Below are 24,947 nucleotides of genomic sequence, written 5' to 3'. Positions count from 1 at the left end.
AATGGACATGAATTTGAGCAAACTGCAGAAGACAGTGAAGGACAGGGGAGCCTGGCATTCTGCAGTTCACGAGGTTGCAAAGAGTCAGACACGACTGAGTGACTGAGCAACAATACAAACTAATACAATGCAGCCTTTAAGAAAGTGGAAATCAGGTAGACCTAGATGTAACAATATAAAAAGATAAATATTTACGTGAAACAAGTAACTTGCAGAAGAGTATATACATTAGAGATGTATATATGATATTATACATAATATGGTTTTTATAATTTCTAAGGATATACTCTAGATAAGAACATTTTTTCCCTTACACATACTTTTATGGAAAATAGCAGGTGGTGATGACTGGGGAGGAGGATGGGGAATACGGCGTCCAGGCTCCACTGTTTCTGTGTTTAACTTGGTTCCCTTTCCCATGTGCGGGTTCTGCTCTTATTATCAGTGCCCAGGAAGTTTGTGGAGTCCTTGCAGGCTCAGTTACAGCGCCAGACATTGAGCATCTTTCCTGAGACTAGAAGTGCTGTGAAGGGAAGCCTCCAGCCACCAAAGACCCCCACGACTTTCTGGTTAAACTTGACCTCCACTGACTCTTTACAGACTTAATAAAAATAAACGCCTAACGTGACATCATGGAATTCGAGAGATGTCTTCTGCCAAGCAAAGCCAATAATCAGCTCCAGCTACCTCTTCAATATGTCCTATACGAGGTATATTAGCTGTCATTTTTCCTTTCTGATTCAGCATGGTCTCTGCTTCCCGTCTGAGTGTGGCGCTGAGAGCCAACAGGAGTCAGTGATGGGTGAACGACATTGAACCTCAACCCGAGGGTAACAATCCCAGGTCCTCCACTTCCCATCCCCCACCTCACCCAGCATATGAGCTGGCTTACATCTTTGTTTGGAATCACCTGTGTGCTGTCCTCTCCAATACTTTCCGAGTGGTGAACAGAATCTCCTCATTTTATTACAAACACTACTCATAGGATGAGAATTTCTATGGACACCTTCAAATCCACTCTAAACTTATCAGGTATTGTGATGGGATCAGAAAGAAGACAGGAAAGAGCAGAGTCACTTTTCATTGCCAAGATATACAGAGTATGTTTAATACCACTCCTTCTGCCTGGTAAAAACATACAGAATATAAAACAATTTGGTTGGCCAAACTATTGGTGGGTAGGTATATTCTTAAGAATCAGGTGTCTGGTTACCCTACAGGCTTTATTATTTTAAGTCTTCTCTGCTTTTCCTAAATCATTTATTTTCCAATATTAAAAAAAAAAAAAAAAAAAAAAACTAAGTACACTTCATCCTTTGCTAAATCTTAATATGTAGGACACTTTGTTTCCTGACCTTTGCTAGGCTGACTCTTTGCTGTTTGGATGCAAGATTAAATATTATCTAGATTCACTTTTCCAGTCAAGCACCATCACATATAACTTCCATTTATATTACTTTTCATCATTTATTTCCTTTACTTGTAACTTGTTCAACCATTTTTGGCTTATTCCCCATCCCCTAGATAGTAGAAACAGAAATGTTGTCTGCTCTGATAGTGAGTACATTCTGGCACATGGTAAGTATTCGCTAACCATTGGATGGAAGAATAAGTGAATGAATGAACATTTTGGGTCACCTCTTATTCCCTAGAAGCGTAGCCAGATGCTTTGTTGGTGAAAAAGACAAAGCAGTTTCGTGTAGTAGGACAAAGGCCAGTGAAACAAGGAATTGATATTTTAAACTGAACAAAGAGTGAAGGCTAAGGAGCCAAGATGATCCGTAGGGAAAAGTGCGTCCTAACAGCTTCCAATGTCTTCCCACACCTTCTCTGCCTCTTGGAGTTGGGAGACTACTCTTGCAAACGGAGGAGAGTCACTGTAGAGAAGAGGTGTGCCATGGTCTCCAGGAGTACTTCTGGGAAGACACGCCATGTTGAAATCTGTGGATGAGTACTGAGCACTGGAAACCTGAACTAAAGACAGCAGATGCCCAAATGTGGGACTCCAGCCAGATGCATCCAAATAAAACCTTTACACAAATGTTTACCCATCATCTACTGCATAATGAAAGCTTTTCTTTTCTTTTTAATTCTGAAGCTACTCATGAGAAATTTAGAGGAAAACTGCCAGGAATGGAAACATGTTAACAGCATAATAATATCTAAGAAGATATAATTTGATTCAATGATACATATGCATCTTAAGCTTGGTATTTTTCAGATGAACTTTTTCCCCTAAGTTTCTCTTTTCTAAAATATTATAAAGGAATGTTTCACTCAGCCTGTTCATACCCTGTTAGATTAATGTATTTTCTTTGAAAGCTTGTCCTTGGCAGTCTAGCCCTCGCCTTTACCCAATGTCACAGAAGAAACTTAGTGTCTGCAGTAGGTCGATGTCTCCCCCGAAACAAGCCTGAACAGGTGATAATGACCTTGACCAAGTGTGCAGCAAAGGTGACCGAGGTAGAGGCAATTTCACCTGGGGTCCCTGACAACTGTTTTGTTTTGTTTTGTTTTTTAAGCCAAGGGTCTTGAGGAGTACCCACCTGTTCCGCTACTATCTTTCTTTTTACACACACTGGCTCATGTCACGAGGACTCCTTAATCACTGCACCTGCACAGTCATTCTTGCACAGCTCCCCTTGAGCTGGACACACAGCCAAGCATGGGGGTTGCAGCAGTGAGTGGACCTCAGCCACTGCTCACACAGGGCTGACATTCTAGTTACTCAAAGTAGACATGCTCTACAGGCTTGTAGCTTCTGAAATGTCTTAAGGGAAAAACATTTAAAAAAAATTCCTCAAGCAATGAGCCTAATAAAATGAAGAAGGTTTACAATTTAAGTTGGATGCAGGGGTTAGCTCATTAGTGCTGAGGAGGAAGATAAAAATTAAAAAAGGAGGAATTAATGGAGTCACTAAAAATTAGATTTATCCAGACTAATGACAACAAAAATAATAAATACATGCTAAATGTACAGTTCAGTGATCAGCAAACTTTTTCCATCAAGAAAATGATATTAAATATTTTCCACTCTGTGGATCAGACAGTCTCTGTAGCAACTTCCAGGTGGTACCAAAGCAGCCATTGTTATTATTTAGTTGCTAAGTTGTGTCTGACTCTTTTGTGACCCCATGGACTGTAGCCCACCAGACTCTTCTCTCCGTGGGATTTCCCAGGCAAGAATAGTGGAGTGGATTGCCATTTACTTCTCCAAGGGATCTTCCCCACCCAGGGATCCAACCCGTGTCTCCTGCATTGCAGGCAGATTCTTTCCCGCTGAGCTACCAGGGAAGCCCCAGCCATAGACCAAGTGAAAATACATTCCCAGGGATGTGTCCCAATAAAACTTGATTCATGAGACCAGTGGGAAGTCTGGATCTGGCACACAGGTATTTTGCCAATCCTGACCCAGGTTCATCTTTTCCCAGGAATCCTTTCAGATGAAGAAACTGAACCTCTACTGAGTGAAATCTTTTGCCCAACGTACATAGATAGGATTGTCCTAACTCACCCTGCATCCTTCAGTTCATCTAGTTGATGACTAGAGATAAACATGAAGAAAAACTAACTTGCGGGAGACTGTGTGTTGGAGGTCTCTGACTTCAAAGGTTAAGTCCTTTGGTTTGGGTAACTAGTTGTGAATAAAAGAAGCTGATCAGTGAGAGGTGGAGTAGTTATGGAAATCTTCCTGGAGAAGGTGGGCTGGAAGGATTTCTGCCCTGGAATCCCTGCTCTCTCTTCCCCTACCTGTCTTACCTGTCTGTAAATACCTATCACTGCTCAGGTCTCACCTCCAGCTTTCCTGCCTACAGGAAGCTTCCCCAGATACCTCAGGAACACTCAATCCCTCCCTCTGCAAGGATCCCACGGACCCTAGTGAAAGCCCACAGCTCTACATGTGCATTTTCTGCATGCATATGGTATACTTTTCTGCATGCATATTATACTTATCATTAAGAGGAAAACCAACCGACAAAAATCAGCCATATTTCCTTGGTACCATGGACTGGTTATTTCCATGTCTGAATCTCCAAAGGGCCGTGAGCAACCCAAGGGCATGAACTACTGTTTCATCCCTGTGGAGTTAACCCAGGGTTGACATGCAGCGTATACACAAAACTCATGAGTGCATGAGTAGGGGTAAGATTTGGAGGAGCATAAATGTGGGAAAATACACTCCCCAGAAGGGGAATCGTCTACTAGCTGAGCTTGGGTGTGAAGCTGAGCCTTAAAGAGGAGCGCCCTGGAGAGGGGGGCACAGAGGGAGTGGAGCTTGGCTGGTGGGAGGGTAAAGGATGGGGGGGCCCTGCGGGGGCCCCAGGAGTGAGCCGGCACTGCCCTCCAACAAGTAACTTGCTTTTCATGCAGAGTTGGACACTATTTTTGACTGCAGATATTTTTCATATAACACTTTAGTGAAATCAATGCCCCTGCTGAAGTCATTCTACTATCTTACAAAAACATTCAAGTAACACACTACATGTTTTCCTGTTACTCTCTTTTTAAATTTTTTTTCTAGCTTCATTGAGATATAATTGACATATATCACTCTGTATGTTTAAGGTACACTGTGTGTTGATTTGATATATTTGTATGTTGCAAAATGATTATATCATATCAAACAGCATTGGCTACCACCTGCATCCCTTCACATAATTATCACTTCTTTTTTGTGGTGAGAATATTTAAGATCTACTGTTAGCAGCGTCAAGTATTGGATTGGCCAAAAAGTTCCTTTGGTTTTTTAAGTAAAAATAAAAGACTCATTTTTCATTTTCACTAAGAATTTATTGAACCATGTATTCACTGTTTTGTTCCATTACATTCTGCCATTGTTCAGGCAACTCCATACTTCCATCTTCCCAAAACTTTTTATCTTTTTGAGGAAAGAACTGCTCCAGGTGCCTTTTACTGGCTTCCAGGGCATTGAAAGTGTTTCCATTAAGAGAATTTTGTAGAGACCAAAAGAAAAGGACATCTGAAGGTGCAGTGTCTGGTGAACAAGGTGGATGAATCAGGACTCCACAGCTAAGCTGCAGAGTCGTCATAGAAACCTGCTGCTGCTGCTGCTAAGTCACTTCAGTCATGTCCAACTCTGTGCGACCCCATAGATGGCAGTCCATCAGGCTCTGCCATCCCTGGGATTCTCCAGGCAAGAACACTGGAGTGGGTTGCCATTTCCTTCTCCAACGTATGAAAGTGAAAAGTGAAAGGGAAGTCGCTCAGTTGTGTCCAACTCTTCGCGACCCCATGGACTGCAGCCTATCAGGCTCCTCCATCCATGGGATTTTCCAGGCAAGAGTACTGGAGTGGGTTGCCATTGCCTTCTCCGATAGAAACCTGCCATCTTGTGTTATCCGATAGAAGACGATGAACTTTCTGCTGATTAATTCACAATGCTTTCGTCGAGTGCGGCTTTCATTTGTCTAATTGGGAGCAGTTATTCTCTGGAATTAATCATTTGTTTTTCTGGAAGGAGCTCATAATAGAGGACTCGCTTCCAATCCCACCATATGCACAATGCCACCTTCTTTGGATGAAGACCGGCCTCTGGTGTGGTTAGTGGTGGTTCATTTCATTTGCTCCATGATCTCTTCCATCCCACTTGATTGCACAGTCTCCACTTTTCATCGACCGTCACAATTTGTTTTAAAAATGGAAGGTTTCCCTTATGTTTAAGTAAAGAATTGTATGTGGAAATACAGCCAAGAAACTTTATTCACTTAAGTTACGTGGAATCCAAACATCAAAGCGATTAACATACCAACTCGGTGGAAATGATTTTCGATACATGACTTGGATATTTTGAGTATGTCAGCTATCCCCCAAGTGGTATAATGTTGATTGTTCTCAATTAATGTCTTGATTTGATCACTATCAACTTCAACTCGTCTACCCAACCATGGAGCATGGTCCAGGAAGAAATCTCCAGCAGGAAGTTTCGCAAACCAGTTTTGACATGTTCCATCAGTCACAGCACCTTCGCCATACACATGAGAAATATTTTTTTGGTGTTTTAGTTACGTTTTTACTTTTCTTGAAATAATAAAGCATCAGTTCAGTTCAGTCGCTCAGTTGTGTCCTACTCTTTGCGACCCCATGAATTGCAGCACGCCAGGCCTCTCTGTCCATCACCAACTCCCGGAGTCCACCCAAACCCGTGTCCATCGAGTTGGTGATGCCATCCAACCATCTCATCCTCTGTCGTCCCCTTCTCCTCCTGCCCCCAATCCTACCCAGCATTAGGGTCTTTTCCAATAAGTCAACTCTTCGCATGAGGTGGCCAAAGTATTGGAGTTTCAGCTTCAACAACAGTCCTTCCAATGAACACCCAGGATTGATCTCCTTTAGGATGGATTGATTGGATCTCCTTGCAGTCCAAGGGACTCTCAAGAGTCTTCTCCAACATCACAGTTCAAAAGCATCAATTCTTCGGCGCTCAGCTTTCTTCACCATCCAACTCTCACATCCATACATGACCACTGGAAAAACCATAGCCTTGACTAGATGGACCTTTGTTGGCAAAGTAATGTCTCTGCATTTAAATATGCTATCTAGGTTGACCATAACCTTCCTTCCAAGGAGTAAGCATCTTTTAATTTCATGGCTGCAATCACCATCAGCAGTGATTTTGGAGCCCCAGAAAATAAAGTCTGACACTGTTTCCAGTGTCCCCATCTATTTCCCATGAAGCGATGGGACCAGATGCCATGATCTTAGTTTTCTGAACATTGAGCTTTAAGCCAACTTTTTCACTCTCCTCTTTCACTTTCATCAAGAGGCTCTTTAGTTCTTCTTCACTCTCTGCCATAAGGGTGGTGTCATCCGCATATCTGAGGTTATTGAGATTTCTCTTGGCAATCTTGATTCCAGCTTGTGTTTCTTCCAGCCCAGCGTTTCTCATGATGTACTCTGCATATAAGTTAAATAAGCAGAGTGACAATATACAGCCTTGACATACTCCTTTTCCTATTTGGAACCAGTCTGTTGTTCCATGTCCAGTTGTAATTGTTGCTTCCTGACCTGCATAAAGGTTTCTCAAGAGACAGGTTAGATGGTCTGGTATTCCCATCTCTTTCAGAATTTTCCACAGATTATTGTGATCCACACAGTCAAAGGCTTTGGCATAGTCAATAAAGCAGAAATAGATGTTTTTCTGGAACTCTCTTGCTTTTTCGATGATCCAGCGGATATTGGCAATTTGATCTCTGGTTCCTCTGCCTTTTCTAAAACCAGCTTGAACATCTGGAAGTTCACGGTTCACGTATTGCTGAAGCCTGGCTTGGAGAATTTTGAGCATTACTTTACTAGCGTGTGAGATGAGTGCAATTGTGTGGTAGTTTGAGCATTCTTTGGCATTGCCTTTCTTTGGGATTGGAACGAAAACTGACCTTTTCCAGTCCTGTGGCCACTGCTGAGTTTTCCAAATTTGCTGGCATATCAAGTGTAGCACTTTCACAGCATCACCTTTGAGGATTTGAAACAGCTCAACTGGAATTCCATCACCTCCACTAGCTTTGTTCATAGTGATGCTTTCTAAGGCCCACTCGACTTCACGTTCCAGGATGTCTGGCTCTAGGTGAAGCATACTATACCCCAAATGTTGCTTTTACTCTCCCATCTTCAAAATTGAAATGGCTACACAAAATTCACAAATTTTGATGTTTTTATTTTTTTTTTTAATGCATGCCAATATGACAGCTGTCACAAAACAATCTAACCAAGTTGTTTCAAATGAAGTTAAAGATGACTAGGCCACTCCAGTACTCTTTCCTGGAAAATCCCATGGACGGAGGAGCCTGGTAGGCTGCAGTCCATGGGGTCGCTAAGAGTCAGACATGACTAAGTGACTTCACTTTCAATTTTCACTTTCATGCATTGGAGAGGGAAATGGCAACCCACTCCAGTGTTCTTGCCTGGAGAATCCCAGGGATGGCGGAGCCTGGTGGGCTGTCATCTATGGGGTCGCACAGAGTCGGACACGACTGAAGTGACTTAGCAGCAGCAGCAGACACTATGAGAGCCATCTTACAGAAAAACTGAACCAATGTTTTGGCCAATCCAATATATAACACAGTATTATTAACTATTCACTCTCTTGTTTAGTACCTGGGGACACACTTGGGCTATACTTCTATTGTAACCTATCTTCTTTTTCTTTCATCTATAGTTTCTCTTCTTTAAACTGTGGAGGGTGGTCTCTGGTTGATCTCCATGATGTCTCAGTGTATTGTCTACCAGACCACATACTGTCTTGTTCCAGGTGGTCTTTGACTAATAATACAAATATGGAAATATGATGTGGACAGAATCCTCACAGCATTGTCACTGATGATTTGCTCTTCCTCTACCTTTCAAATCACTTGCACCCTTTTCAGTTAAATCACTCCAAAGAACTCAAAGAAACAACTCACACAGCAAGGTCCCTGAAATGTGGTGAGACATAGCTCTTATTCTCTGCTGCTAGTAATAAAGGCTTGTCTGTGTCTCCTTACTCAGTTCCAGGGGCTAGGGAAGACTTTATCTGAGAGGTTTCAGGTAACATGTAATAAAACATCGCTTCATATCTCATCTCACTTCTTAGCTGAAACAGTAACCAAGCCATTTTCCTACTGAGGGGTCTATTTTCTTTTGACAACGTCTTCTCTGTGAATAGATTAGTCTTCCCAGGGTCTTCAACTGTCAGATAATTAAGAGGCAGGGTCACCCCTAGATTAATCATCTTGAGATACTAGGAGGTGAAACACCCACCCAGCCTAGGTAAAAACAGCTAAGCTGCCCTTCTCCCCACCCTCTCTGCCTCATTCCCTCAGCATTTTCACTACATTTTTAGACATAGGTTCCTCATGATGTGTTAGAAACGGAAAAAGGCAAACAATGTTCAAATCAAAACTCAAAGTCAGTTATTGGATGGTGCAGAAAATGGTACAATTAAAAATAAATAATTAAATAATACATAGGGGGATATTTTGCACATATATTATAAAGCATCTTAGGATCGGTGACTAATGACTAATGTCAAACAGCTGGATCTTTTGAATATGTGCAATAAATTTAGATATAATTTCCCTTAATTCTTCCAAGGGTACCCAGCCTTGCATGAGTATTTCCATCTCTTCCTCCCATCCTGGGGTACAAAGAGTCCTCAGTTTAAACAATTATATCCCATTAACACTTCTCTCAACCCAATATGCTGGACTCTTAATCCTTTCACAAACTATTGTCAAAAGAACCAATAAAACAGAACTCAAGCAGATACTAAGCCCAGAGGGAAATACTTGAAAAATATGACAAAAACCAGCCACACTGAATGAATGCAACAAAGGGCATTAGGGAAAGAGGCTAATATACTGAGTTACTTAAAATTATAATGTTGAAGAAAATAATTGCGGAGGCAGGGAAATGACGCCAATTAAGTGGCCCAATAATGGGAAGGAGGCAGGGGAGAAGTCACTTTGCTGACCGTGACCAGCCCTACCCTTCTCAGGCAGGCAGGGAGGGCCTGCTTTCTGCCATCAGCGCGGAACTTTGGGGAAGATGTAGATTTCAACTGCTCTGAGAGTTTCCCCGTTAAGAATACATCCCCGCTGACTTCAAAGCACAGGAAGGAAGGGCCACAAATGACTGAAGTCAGATGACAGTACTTACTGCTTTCATTTTTCTCCAGAGGACAATTTCTTCCTTTTCCTTTTTTTGCTTTTTGATGGTGCAGCACTCTGGCCACCCCCAGAAAGATTCCAAAATCCTCCCTCAGTTCTTTATTCCTGTGGCTGGCAACCTACACTACCAGGAAATCCATCTTTAATACAAATCTGAATACCTTGTACTGTCATTTGGGTTTAAATATATTTCCCCTGAGCTCTGGCCTCAGTAAAAATAGCAGACAGCTGGTCACCATGCTCCACACCATAAACCTGTTGGGAGGAAGTACGGCCAAGGGGGTGGTTGGCTTGCATCAAAAACACTTGGAAAGCTTGTTAAAACACAGATTTTTGGACTCCACCCTCAGAGTTTCTGATACACATGTCTGGTATGGAATCCAAAAATTTGCATTTTAATAACTTTCAGGTGGTACTGATGCTGCTGGTGCAGGGACCACTTTAAGAACCACTGCTCTACACCAATCTCAAACCTACTGTCTCAAAAGCTATTGACAGTGGTTCCCAAACTTAACTGCATGCCAGAATCATCTAAAGAGCTTCAGAAATTCCAAGGTATTGTATACCAAGTGAAGCAGAATGTCAACGTAAGCATCCATATTTTTCAAAGCCAGGTATTGGGACTTTTCAGGGAGTTCCAGGCTCCTGCAACACACAGCCACGTTTGGGATGAGGCCTGGAGACCAGAGAAGGACCAGAAGCCAGGAGAGGGGGGAAGAGCAGCCCTTGATCTTGGGACGATCCTCCTGTTTCCCTAGTCTGTCTTTCCTCATCCGTCCAACAACACGATGAGCCCTTTAGTTTCCTCTCAAGTGTTAGTAGTGAGAAAAACACATCAAGCAAGTAAAACAGGTTTGGAAGCAAGGGAGGCAGTGCTGCTAAGGGTAAGGGCAGTGCCGTCACGGAGACCTTGGTCAGCATCCTGACTCTCACCAGCTCTGTGCCCTGAGCATGTTCATTAACTGCTCTGTGTCGCTCTTTCCTCCTTTGTAAAGAGAGAATGACATTACCTTGCTCATGGGATTTCTCCAGAGCAATTTTGATATTTGCCCAGAACGAAGTGGGTGCTCCAGAAACAACTGTTCTTCGATGGCTATCCATACAACACGGGCTTCCCAGGTGGCACTTAAGGATCTCCCTGCCGATGCAACCTGAGACTCAAGAGATGTGGGTTCCATCCCTGGGTCGGGAAGATCCCCTGGAGCAGGAAATGGCACCCCACTGCAGTATTCCTGCCTGGAAAATCCCATGGACAGAGGAACTTGGTGGGCTACAGTCCATGGGATTGCAAAGTGTCAGACACGACTGAGCACACACAGCAGATACATACTGCACATGCCGTTATCCCTAGATTGGGCAAGAGTTTCAAATACAGGTTAGTGAAATGAACAGTGGAAAGGTTGAGAAACAGCACCAAATAGCCCATAAGCAGACAACAGACAGTTATGGGTGTGTGAAGATTCAACTGGATTTAGGTAACTCAATGAGTGGATCTTAAGGCATCAGGTCTTTATAGAGTTCCAGAGTTCCACCCTCTTTTCCTCCTGCTTTCAGACAAGATCATTTACCAGCAGGTATGCTCCTCTGACACTCCATGAACTCAAGGTTAGTCTGAACTTGCAGTACTTTCAGATCCTGTATCTCACATATTATCTCATGTAAGTTTTTCCCCTAGACTAGATGGTAAGACCTTGAATTTCATGAATTCATGTTTCCCTAGAGCACCCATGGCCTGAAAATTCTGGGTGCTTAATAGCTATCAATTTCCCATCTATTTCCACAAGCCCCTTTACATTTATCCTCCACACAACTTCCAGAATAATCTTTCAAAGATCCAAATGTCATCCCTCTACACAGAAGTCTTTCGAGGTTCCCCACTGCTCCGAGGGGCCAGCTCACCCTCCTCAGCCAGTTTATAAGGTTCTTGGTGATCTGGCCTCTGCTGACTTCCCCCAGCTTGGTGGGGGAAACAGACAGGGCTTTGGTGTCGTGGAGATCTGGGCTTGAAACCCAGCCCAGCCTGCAACAAGCTGTGCACCTGCTCAGGAGTTCCATAATCTCCCTGAACCACAGTTTCTTTATCTGCAAAATGGGAAAATACTAACTCCTTTCAGGTTTGTTGTAAGACTAGAATTGGTGTGAAATGCCTGGCATATGATGGGCTTTTAAAAAAAATTTTAAATAACTGTGAGCTGCATTTGCTGCTCCTCTCACATGTATCTCCTGCCCCAGGAACTGTGAGCTCCCTCTGACATGACGCTAGGTCATGTCTCTACACCTCTGAACAGGTCCCTTCCTACCTCATCAGCACGGGAGCCTCTCACCCAACCCACAGCTGCAAAGCCGCTCCCTCCCCTGAGGGCCACTGCCATCTGTTTAACACAGTCTATTGCGGTTCATGGTTTACATGTCTGTCTCTCAACCCAGATATTGAATAAAGATTGGGGACCATCTGCGCAGTTGTACGGCTGAAATCAGCAGGACAGGGAAGCCTGGCCTGCTGCAGTCCATGGGGTAGCAAAGAGCTGGACACGACTGAACTGAACGGCAGAAAGCAACACAACATTGTAAAGCAATTATCCTCCCATTAAAAAGAAAAAGAAAAACTCTGAGAGAATAGCATTGAAACATGTATGTTACCATATGTGAAATAGATCGCCGGTCTATGTTTGATGCATGAGACAGGGCACTCAGGGCCGGAGCACTGGCATGACCCTGAAAGGATGGGATGGGGAGGGAGGTCAGGATGGGGACCACATGTACACCCATGACTGCTTCATGTCCATGTATGGTGAAACCACTACAATATTGTAAAGTAATTAGCCTCCAATTAAAATAAATAAATTAAAAAAAAATACGTTCTCACACACACACAAGATCAGCGACCTTCCACACTTCCTTAGGAGGGCAGGTGACTGGTGTGGAACGGGTGATGGACGTCAGCCCAGGGGCCCTCTCCCCTCGTCCCTGTCCACATGTTCTGTGCAGGCTCACATGCGACCTGCTTGACTGTAGCTCATAGAGGGAGGGCATCCTGCACTGTTGCCACCCACAGCCCAGGAACACTGACATCCGGGGGTATTTTCTCGGAATAAGGAAACGCGGGCTCCCCCTCAGCCTGGCCGCGTCAGACTGCATGTAAACAAGACCCTCAGGCGGTGTGATGCACACTGGAATGTGAGAAGAGCTGCTCTGAACACACCTGCACCCCCACCAGGACCACAGGGCGGGTGCTGGGCGAGAAGGGGGGTGAGGGGAACCGCTCATCCAGCAGGAGGCCTGCGCCCTGAAGACATGTCAGTCCCAGGATAGGGCTGGTCATGGGAAGAGCCCAGATTTCAGTCTCTCTAACACGGTGGTGATGAATTACAAGCTCCATGTTCACAGCAGGTCCTGAGAAGGATCACTCCTGACTTCCGCCAATAAAAATTGAACAACAGCAACAAACAATCCCAACCCAGTTACTTGAGTAGAAGGAGAAAAACCAGAGCTTTAAGTGGTGCCAGATCACATAACTAAAAATGAAACAACTCAAAGCTAATCTTCTAATAGAAAAGGAAGCCAAAATCATGTGGAAGAGTGTGTCCACTGCAAGCAAGAGAATTCTCGCTCAGAGCAGGGCGACATACTTCTTAGAGGCATATTGTATTGTAAATATTAATAAGACATTCTGCACAATTGTAAATGTTGTCTTGCAATCTTTTCTGGAAAAAAAAAAAGAAAGAGGAAGCCGGTGATCTGAGTCAAAGATTCCAATTTCCAGGTAACAGCCTGCTCTTACTGGTGAGGGGTAGGCTAGAGAGCTCAGAAGGTGCATCTCTTCCCCACATACAGGGCGATGTGGTTTTAGAAACATCGAAAGTAAAACGGCAGACAACTAGTCTTCACTTCAATGTTCTCTCAATTCTCAAGGAACGCCTGCTTACAAACTAGCAGCATAGAGACACTTTATTTGGGAACAGAGCCTCATTTTTTTTTTTTTTTTTTAAAGGATCGTGGGCAAAAATCTGAACAAAGAAAACATCCTACATGAAACAAAAAGAAAATGGCATTTGGAGTGTTTGCTTTCTGATCCTGTCCTCAAAAGAGCTCAAACATCACCACAGTTTGCAACCTTTTCGGCTGGATACTTTTTTTCCCGCTACTAACAGATGGGAAAGATTCTGTGAACTTCTTAAAGCAATCGGCAGGACCGCCTCCTCTCTCTTACGTGCCTAGTCAGCAGATTTCAGGAGCCCGGCTGTAAAAGCACTTGTTTCCACTTTTCCCCAATCTCAGAAAGATGCATCTTAAGCTATAGTGAGGCAGGGCATAGCATTCAATTATCCAAATACTAGAAGTCTGTAAAAGAACATCGGGCTGCAATTGGTTTCTTAATTTGAGTGAAACAGCATGCTCAAACACATCCCCAGATCCTGCAAATAAATCTCCACGCAGCATCTTCTGATTCAACCTCATTGCAGGACGCATTTTTATCAATTTTGACATAACTTGCAGAATATGCAGACCACACCAATATGATCACAGTATCACAGAGGGAAAAATAAACCCCAAATTAAACCTTTTTACATGGCTTTTTACACGCTATTGAGAGTAGCAACAACAGATTCTATTTTTTGCCTTTTTTTCTGTACAGATGTTCAGATTTCAATTTCCAGGATGCCTTTAAATGTATTCAACTGTTTTAATGTGACACGTGCCTTTTAGTGCCCACTTTCCAAATATTCCAGTCCTCCTTTGCTATGGGCATTCTGTCTATGACTGCTCAGAGAGTATCTGACAGAAAAAAAAAAACCTAACCAAACTAAAACCAACTAAACGATAATTGCAAAGTCTATAAAATTTATATCTACCCTGTGTGAAGCAGATGGTGGATTCTGTAGTAGGCATAAAGCCACGAGCTGTCCACCTCAAGGTCTGGTTTGGGAGCAAATATGTGCTGGAAAAGAAAGGCTTGTCACAGTTTCTGTACACTTCTCCTGCTCCCCAAAGACTTACCTGTGCTTGGAAAGAGGACTGGAACTTGAGAATTCATTTTCCTAAGGAAATCATAAAATCCATGGACACCCTGATCTCAGCTTCCACCCTTTGCCATCAGGAGACCATGCGTCCTCCAAGCGCAGGAAGCGTCCAGAAAGCATCCACACACCGTCAATGCTTTATGTCTAGCAAAACACAAAGTGCAGGAAGCGTCCAGAAAGCATCCACACACCTTCGATGCTGTATGTCCAGCAAAAAACTACCTCTCACTCACGTGCACAGTGCTCTTTATTGCAGTTGACATGGACTTGCCCAGGGGACCGACTTGTTGTTCCACAAAGATCCTTAAATAGGCACGACTGATGAAACATTTAATCCAAGCCTTAGGATCAAATGGCAGCTACTGCCAGGGACAGTTGTAGAAAAAATCTATCCCCCAATTAAATAATTGCACGCTAAGTTATGACTGGTCATTATGTCCTTTACCCCAGTTCAGCTTTTCTGGAACACAGCCAATGGGCTTCATATTTTATTTTAATAAAAGGTACCTCATATTCTTGAGATCATGGATTATTTTAGACATTTCTTGAAGGAAATCGTCTCTTTCCCCTATGTGAAAAATGGAGTGTGAGTTTGAACAAGAGATGCTTGTTATGATATACCATAGAGCAATTACTCTTTTAAGTCCATATTGGCTGTTTCTGAAATTCTTCTCTGCTTATGGCTACAATGTTACACTTTATTTGGGGGCCATTTCTGTTTCCTCAGTACCATAAGTATTTTATTTTGGCCTAATTTAACCTGTTCATACACAAAGTCTAACAAAAAATCTTATCTCCCAGGACAAAACATCCTCAGTATAGGACAACATCAGACAACAGGAAGGTGTTTGAGTGGGAAATGTCCAGAATGATACGTTGTCTTAAAATAACACTTGTACAGACAAATGAACTTACTTACAAAACAAAAAGGGAGTCACAGATGTAGAAAACAAACTATGGTTACCCAGGGAGAGGAGGGCTAGGGATAAACTGGGAGATTGGGACTGACATATGCACACACTACTTTATACTACTATACATAAAGTAAATTACTAATAAAGACCTACTGTACAGCACAGGGAACTCGACTGAACACTCTGTAATGGCCTCTACGGGAAAATAATCCAAAAAAGAGTGGACATATGTTTATGTATAACTGATTCACTTTGTTGTACACTACAGATAAATACAATATTTTAAATCAACTATATTCCATTAAAAATTAAAAAAAAGAATATCAAAAAAAAACAATTGTACAAAACAAGTAAATTTTGGTTTTGAAATGTAGAGTTGTTAAAACTAAGAGCAAATATCAGAAGTTCGGCGAGGTTTAATATCCCCTATTGGAATCTTTCTTCAGATACTTATTTTTCCCACGAAAGAACTAAAAAATGCTGCACTACATGCTTCTTATCTGTATAGGGGTTTTATTTCAAAATTCTTTCTGGTAATAAGCCAAGTTCCCAAGTTGTTTCCGATGATAACCTATTGCAGAATGTGTCTCCCATCCCCGTCAAGGAAATAGATCTTTAATTCTTCACAGTTGTCCTATGTCTGTGTTATTTTGTGCTTTCATTCAAATTAACTATGGATTTTAATTACCGCTTTCTCTCATTTTGTTAATGAATGTTTTTCTGATAAGTCGTATCAGTAGACTTGGATTGAAGTCACCGATAGATTTCACATATGGTCAACGATATGGGCTTGTTCTCCAAGACCCACTGATTCTTATGTCATGGAGTGGGGCTCTGAGTCCTAAGGTAGCAACATCTGGGAAACGTCTTTTTATTCATTTCAAAGGATTCTGATTTAACAAGGAATACAATCTATGAAAACCACTACTTCCATTTTGACTTTACCATCATTCACATGGGAACTATTTATCAGTTCAGACCCCTTTAAAGAGGAGGAAATGAACTGTTCTTGGCTTTTCTTACAAGGAGATAATTGATATTGCTGAATTTCACTGAGATAAAACAATGCAAAATAAAGCAAATTACTTCAAATAATGCCTATATCAATAGGTGCATGAAAAAAATGCACCAGGACATGTTTTCCTCAGACCATTTTCAATGCCACTTCAATGGTAAGAGCTGTTTACTTAGTAAATACAGTGATTGATATTAAGCAATATTGATATTTCAACATAGCTCTTGTCATAATTTGGGATGTTTTTGTAGGATATGATCCAGTTCCCCTCAGCTTACAATTCTCTTTGATTTTCTTTGTTACTTCCTTTATTTTTCCTTGATGTATTAACATTCTCAATCATGAAAATAAATCACCTAAAATTTATTGCATCTAGTGATGTGTTACTCTAATATTGGAAGTATAATTCATTTGTAAAAGTGTGTATGTAATTTTTTTCTCAATAGGCTATTGAAATATCCTGGTATATCCTTAGCTGGCAAGGTAATTTTTATGAAGAAAAACCAAAATAAACTGAAAATAAATTACAGAGTCTGATATCTTCACAATGAATATGAAAAAATAATGGCTCACTCTGTTCTTTCCAATCCTTGAGAAGAATCTCAAATTACTTTCAGAAACTTAGTATCAATTTTTGCATCCTAAAGAAAAGCGCAATTTAGAAAGTTTCACTGACCCTTTTTGAATTAGTAAACCTAAAGTGTGAGGAGGGAACACAGCCTTAAATTCAGCAAATTCTAGAATGACAGATCCTGCAAGCTATGAGGCTGCCAAAAACAGAACAAAAAAATCTGTATTTTTTCCCTTTTCCATTATTAGAAAAACAGACAGTGCCACTTAAAAAGAGCTTCCAAATGCTCTGCAGTCAAAGACCAAGCAACTTGTCAGGGGCTCTGAAGAGCCTTCTCAATATTAATAATCTGAAGTACTAACATCAAATTTCACTTTTGAAGTAGCAAGTATATCTGGTTCATGAGATAGTTTGGTTTTCTTGATAAATGCCCCACAATGAATACATCAGCTTTAACATCTAGTCTTTTGATAAGCCATCTTGTGGTGGTCTGACTTTTGTTTTCTTTCCTTTCACAAACACGCTCCTCACCATGATGAATGGCCTCCCATTGGGTATATGGAAAAATTCCCAGCCCTGTTCCCTTGAGAATGTGCCACTATGTGGATTTCTGGGCAAAGGAAGATTAAAAGAGGAGGAGCATGAGCTATGGTCCCCTTACCCCACAGCCATCAATTATTTGCAGTTATAAATCAAAGTTTTCAGCTCAAACAAAGACCTGTGTGGCAAGCAAACAAGGGCGTTCATGGCAAATTGTTTTGAAGCCGAATAAAACTCTTGACGGAAAACAATGGGGTCAGCAAAGCCACTGTCAATATCACTCTAAAGTTTAGCTGATTTATGAAGAATTAGATATGGTGCATCAAGTCACAGGAGGACTGATTGAGAGAACAGCAAGGAGAAGTGTGAATACACTTCTGTACATTGATATGAATCCAAACGGAGCTCTTCCTTTGTCACAAAAAGTTTAACCCAATAATGTGTTTATCCTCATGAGTTTGACCCCCTGCCTGAGAGCCCTATTCTGAAACCTCTAATTATCAAACATGCCCTCCCTACTTATTTTTGGTTTCTGCAGAAGCAAAACTATTGACATTTCCACCATTCATACGAACCATGGCAGCAGGCTTCCTTTCTATTTTGATCTTACACTTGGAAGAATGTAATTTAAATAGTTTCACATACTGTTTATATGCCCCACATAAAAATCTATTGTAAATGGTGAAACAGGAAAATATTGACTTTTGTGAGAACAAATAGAAATACCATCGGGAGGTAAAGCTAGATCAGAAGGCATGAAATTAAATAAATAATGCTCTTGTTTTCCAGGTTTTTTTTTTTTTTTGAGGTCTAACATTTGTCAAAAGCTTTCTCTTTTAGAGCCAGAAATTGCTCACATCTGGAAAGCAGGTATGTACTTGGGTGAGAGGATGAATAATAATTCTAATAACAATTGCCATTACTATTATAATATTTGGGCTTCCCTGCTAGCTCAGTTGGTAAAGAATCCACCTGCAATGCAGGAGACCCTGATTTGATTCCTGAATTGGGAAGATCCACTGGAGAAGGAATAGGCTACCTACTCCAGTATTTTGGGGCTTCCCTGGTGGCTCAACTGGTAAAGAATCCACCCGCAGTGTGGAAGATGTGGGTTTGATCCCTGGGTTGGGAAGATCCCCTGGAGAAGGGAACGGCTACCCACACTCTAGTATTGTGGCCTGGAGAATTCCACAGACTGTATAGTCCATGGGGTCACAGAGTTGGACATGACTGAGTGACTTGCACTCACATTATAATATTTATTGAGTGGTTACTATGTACCAGGTATTCACAACGTAAAGCAATGTGTGTGCATTATCTCATTTAGTCTCCAGAGGAAACCTATGAAGTATTCACTATTATCCTTTCCATTTGATAGAAGAAGAATCTGATGCACTGAGAAGCCAGCCAGCCCCAGGCTGCATAGTTAGGAAGTCACACAAGTAAGACATCATGGGTCCTGGCTTTGTACCCAGAAAGTATGACTATACGCGTGCATGATCTTAACTACCACATCTAAATCCATATTTGGCAGAAAAATATGTATCTTCCTTAAATCTCTCAAAATTGATTCAAAATCTTCATATGGTCTGCAATGTCTTATCTGCCCCCCTCATCTTCTTAACCTCAGCAACTTAGCAAGGTTAACCTTAGCAAGTTGTGAAAATAAACCTAAATGACACAGTGTACAAATATGGGAAAGAACTCTTCTAAAATGTATGGACCATCTAAAGTTATCTGATCCACTATCATTCTGTTTAATAACAGAACTGCTCCTTGCTGCAGACGCCCATTCCATGTTCTTCTGGTAGGAGCTGGACAAGTGATGAGTGTATGATTCATGTCTAAGGTGACTCCATCATTCCCACAGTGATGTGGGCCACTTCTGGGTCCAGACCATTAAGAGGTGAATGGCCCTCTGTTATGTTCTCTTCCACCAAAACCTGAGTATGGTAAACCCGTCCTGACCACGCTGCCTCATCAAAGGAGCAGAGGGCGGCAAAGCCTCAGGATGGAAGGAGCCCAAGTCCCTGAATCATCAGACGGAGGAGAGCAGCCTAAACACCCACAGCAGGTTGCTTTATAAACAAGAAATAAATCTCCACTGTGTTTAAGCATTATAGATTTGGGTCCATTTGTTACAGCAGTTTAGCTTATCCCGATTCATGCAAAAAATATATATATATATACAAATTCAGCTATACTTTCAGTTTAGATGATTTCATTAGACTGGTCAAAATGAATAGGATGGGAAGGAATCTGGAAGAAATATGGACAATTCTGGAGGCTCTGGGTCAGGAACAAGTAAGACAGAAAGCAGAGGATGAAGCCAAGCGTTTCTAATTTCATCATTTGGGAGAAACTGGGCCTTGACCAAGACTAAGAAGTTAGATTTTTAAAATTGAGAGTGTTTATCTTCAGTTTTGTGTTCAGGAAAGAATAAAGGAAATGAACTAAATGGGCATAGTCATAAAAAAAAAAAAATTGGCAGAGGGCAGAAAAGAGGCTTGAACAGGAAAACCTATAGGAAAGGAGAAGGGTAGAAGACAGAATTGTGAAAGTGGTAAAACAAACAAACCAAATCCCCAATGACCTCCCCAAACATACTTCTTGCCAAAATCTAGAACATTCTCAAAGAACAATTTATTCAGATTTTTCCCATTCTGTGACGTGATGGATAAAAGTAGATTCATCATTTAAAAAAAAAGAATAAAATCTGGGAACTTCCCTGGTGGTTTTGCTCCGGTGTTTAAGACTACGAGCTTCCACTGGAGGGGGCGTGGGTTCACTCCCTGGTCAGGGAACTAAGATCCCACATGCTGCGTGGCACAGCCTAAATAAATAAATAAAATAAAATCTGAAACCAAGTTAACTGGAGAACGATTATCTCATGCTTCTCTGTAGGATGCCTGATCATTCTGTTTTCCATGGCTGTTGTTACATTTTTAAAAGAATTTCTGTTTTACTTTCACAATACAAATAGATGACCTTGTTGCCTGCCAAAGAATAAATTCCAATTGATAAAATAATCTGGTTTGTTTGAACCTCAGGCGGCACATCTATAGTCACATCTATGTTGGTATTCTGCTTTTAGAATGATGCATGACTTATAACGTCTTCAAAATAATAGATTCTATTAATTTGTAGCTTATACAACTAAAAGCACTAGAAGGTCTGCCTGGTGATTTTATGTGGAAAGCCTAGTACACAAATGATTTGTTTGTGTTGATTCTTACATTAAAATGTACTTTAGCATTCAGTGAAGTGATGGGGAAAAATGTTAGTATTTAGGAAATTACATTGATTTATGGAGGGATCTATACAAGTTGGCAAATGCTTGTTTTAAAAAAGTACTCAAAATTGACTTTAAAATCTAATTAAAATGTTAGATTAAAATAAATATACATATTAAAAATAGAAATAAAATTAAAAGATCAGGAAATAAAGGTTTAAAAACCCCAAACAGATGGAATATAAGAAGGGGGGATATAAGACTAATACAATTAAAGCCTAAGGAAATAATATCAAAAATATCCCTTTGCATTTTCTGATGAATCCTAAAAGAACAGCTTACACATCTTTTTTAAACAGTATTTCATAAACCCCTCCCCAAATGCCAATAATTTCCTAGTCATAAAAAAATCTGAAACAGTTTGTTCTCTATAGGAAGATTAATTATTGAGTCATTAGCCAAATATTATTTTCATCCAGAGGGTGTAACTCACTGAGGCCTGGCAGAGAAGAGCTACTGACAGTGGGGAGATGAACAAAGCTTCCCAAGGTAACACAGCGCTGGAAGGAATTTCAGCTCTATTCAAAGCGGACAGACTTGGCTGAATAGCCAGAACATTCAGGTCAAACTTTATAAACATTAAGCCTTAGAAGTAATGGTAACTCTAGGCCAATAATCAGAGCCACGTTAGGCTCTGATTATAATGAGACTCCAGCTACTTAAAAGCCAACTAGAATGAAACACAGGCATCTTTAAAGGATGGTAATTTAAAACCATATCTCAACAATATAGACTTTCAACAATGCAGAATTTACCGTGTCTAGCATACATTCAGTAATTAATAGACAATAAAAGCAGGAAAAAAGTAAACATGAGAGATAAAATATAGAAATCCAGACATGACACAGATGTTAGAATGAGCAAACACGGGTTTTTAAATGGATTATAATTAGAATTAAACTGATTTAAATAAAAAGATGGACATAATGAGTGAATAACAGGCAAATCACAACCAAGAAATGCAGACTATAAAAGAACCAAATAGAAATTCCAAAATTTAAAAACAGTGTCCGAGGGGAAAATATTTCACTGAGGACATCAATAGTAAATTGGAAATGGCAAAAGAAAAGACCACTTAACTTCAAGAAAGATCAATAGAAGGTGTCTGAAAGTGAAGCTCAGAGAAGATTAAAAGATAAAAATGAATAGACACTTAGTGATCTATGGGACAGCATAAAATGGTTTTCATACATTTAACTAAAGTCCTTAAAAGAGAAAAGAGATGAATTTTGGCAAAAGAAATATATTTGAACAAAAGTGTCCATATTATTATTCCAAAATATTTTTTTAACAATCAAAACCCCAGGAGCTTAATGAATTTCACACAAAATAATAAGAAAAAAACCAACATTAAGCATATCATATTAAAAATGCTGAAAACAAGATAAAGAGAAATGTTTTAAAATCAGCCACAGGTAAAAGACATGTCACAAACAGAAAAACAATAGTAAGAGTAACTGCTGTGTTTATCAAAAACAACGCAGGTCAGAAAGCAATGGAACATCTGTAAAGTACTGAAATCAAAAAACAAAACTAGATACCTCACAAGCTATATGTTCTGTATCTGAAAAAAAATATTCTCCAGAAACAAAGACAGTACAAAAACATTTTCAGATTAACAGAAGTTTCAAGGCTTTAGTACTAGAGGACTCATATTATAATAAATGTCATAGAAAGTTCTTCAGGTTGAAGTAAAACACTGTAAGGGAGAAATTCAAGTCTATATTAAGAAATGAAGAGCCCTTGAAAAGATGAATGTGTGGTAAATCTAAATAATCTTTTTTCTTAATTTGTTAAGACATAAATGATTGCTTAAAGAAAAATAACTTGTGCTTTAGTGCTCATAAAATATAAAAATATGAGAGAAGCAACACAGAGGACAGGAGGATGTAAGGAGAAAGATATGCAAGATTTTTAACATTATACTTGAAGAGATATAACATTAAATCAAAGAAGACTAGGATGAGTTAAAGACACACATATTTCTAAAACAAATACAAACATGAGAAGAGAAAAGCCATGACCAAATTAGACAGCATGTTAAAAAGCAGAGACATTATTTTGCCAACAAAGGTCCATTTAGTCAAAGCTATGGTTTTTCCAGTAGTCACGTATGGATGTCAGAGTTGGACTATAAAGAAAGCTGAGTGCGAAAGAATTGATCCTTTTGAAGTGCGGTATTGGAGAAGACTCTTGAGAGTCCCTTGGACTGCAAGGAGATCCAACCACTCCATCCTAAAGGAAATCAGTCCTGAATCTTCTTTGAAAGGACTAATGCTGAAGCTGAAACCCCAATACTTTGGCCATCTGATGCGAAGAACTGACTCACTGGAAAAGACCCTGATGCTGGGAAAGATTGAAGGCAGGAGGAGAAGGGGACGACAGAGGATGAGATGGTTGGATGGCATCACCGACTCAATGGACATGAGTTTGAGTAAGCTCTGGGTGTTGGTGATGGACAGGGAAGCCTGGCATGCTGCAGTCCATGGGGTTGCAAAGAGTCAGACACAACTGAGCAACTGAAATGAACTGAACTGAACTGATAGCTAATGAGCACATAGAGGTGATAAAACAGAATGCTCAAAAAAAGAACCCCTGAAATTATCTAAAAAAAAAAGGAAAGAAAAGCAGTTATGAAGATAAAATGAGATAAATATAATACAAAAATTGAGATGCTATGCATAAACTGAACCATATCAAAATTACATTAAATGTATATGGATCAAATACTTGAAAAGAATAAATTGACTGGATTCAGGAAAAAAGCTATTCCCACTTCTATGCTCTTTACCACTGATACATTTTAAATATAAAGAAATGGTCTCCTAATGAGCTTCTTTCTGGAATAAAGAAGGCTTCCTCAGTCAGTCAACATCTCCCATTTGTTGGGCGTTGAGCTCTGCAGAAGAGCTCAGAGATGTTACTCTGTGTGTCCCTTGAGGGGAAGCAGCAGCCCACTCCAAGGCTGCACTACTGTTCCTTGACTCCTCCTCCCCCGCCTCCCCATCCTCTCCCTTGCCTGACTAGCAGCTGTTCGAACCTTCCCTCTGGGACTCAAGGAAGGACACGGAGGCTGAAGTCTATTCCCTACAAACAAGAAACGAGGGACACAGAAAGGCTTCCATGCCTGGGAGCCTCACAGGGTCCTGCTCAGTTTCAAAAGCCCCCAGGATGCAGGGCAGAGGCAGCAGACTAAAACACGTCCAATCGTTCCACGAAAGAGGCCTATTTATGTATCTTAAAAGCCTTGGGCTGAGGAGAAGGCTCCTAGTTGAATGCACGTCTCAGGACTGACTGTAGTCCTCTCCAGAGACTGCAGAGGCTGGCAGAGGCCACCTTCAGCTTCACTCTCTGCCTCCCTTCAGAAAGGAACTGGTCCACAGGTCCAGTGCCTTCATTTCTGCAGCTGCTCCTCCTGGGACTCCCTCCTGCCTTGATTATCTGGCTCTGGTGCCCTGCTGGGCTTGTGCCTGTGGGTCCTACAGAACTGTGAACACACAGAGAAAGAACTCCTGACCACCATTCCTCTAGTGCACACTGTAGAGAGAGCAGGTAGACAGACCCGAAAAAAGGCGTATTTGCTTTTTCACAAACAGTGTCCTGCTTAAAGCTGTGTCCTGGAGGCACAGGTTTCCAATTTAACATACATCTAGGTGCCAATTTACAATCCTTTTCAGAGATGGGGGATGCCAGGTGGCACGGTCTTCACGTTCATCCTCTGCCACTCTCCAGACTGCCATTGTGTCTGAGAAAGGAGCCTGTGCACATAACTGGTGCCCAAGCTTTTGTGGCTGATGCCCAGAGGATGTATCCCTTGATAGCCTGGCTTCGGTGACCACTGGGTTTGTGTTCACAAGTAACCAAGAGATCCAGTTCTTAACTTACTGTGTCCCTAGGCTCAAGTTGCTGATTGACATCCTCTGCTTTGGGAC

The 24,947-nt window shown here is 41.1% G+C and overlaps 1 protein-coding gene across 20 annotated transcripts in view; it reads right to left on the bottom strand.

Moving 5' to 3' along the window:
- The window catches only part of RARB (retinoic acid receptor beta), a 1,227,259-nt gene that overhangs the window by 596,859 nt on the left and 605,453 nt on the right, over positions 1-24,947 (bottom strand). For 4 of the 20 annotated variants that reach the window (XM_081521069.1, XM_081521070.1, XM_081521078.1 and 1 more), the window contains one exon: positions 14,661-14,827. The exons of the other annotated variants lie outside the window; for them this stretch is intronic. The gene's annotated coding sequence lies outside the window, so the exon portion shown is untranslated. The remainder of the gene's footprint in view (positions 1-14,660; positions 14,828-24,947) is intronic. 20 annotated transcript variants of the gene reach the window in all.

This window comes from Giraffa tippelskirchi, chromosome 8 (assembly GCF_054371585.1).
Source record: "Giraffa tippelskirchi isolate mGirTip1 chromosome 8, T2T-mGirTip1v1.2.pri, whole genome shotgun sequence".
NCBI lineage: Eukaryota > Metazoa > Chordata > Mammalia > Artiodactyla > Giraffidae > Giraffa > Giraffa tippelskirchi.
The sequence above is the reverse complement of the archived record's forward strand: the minus strand, read 5'-3'. Positions and strand labels throughout refer to the sequence as shown.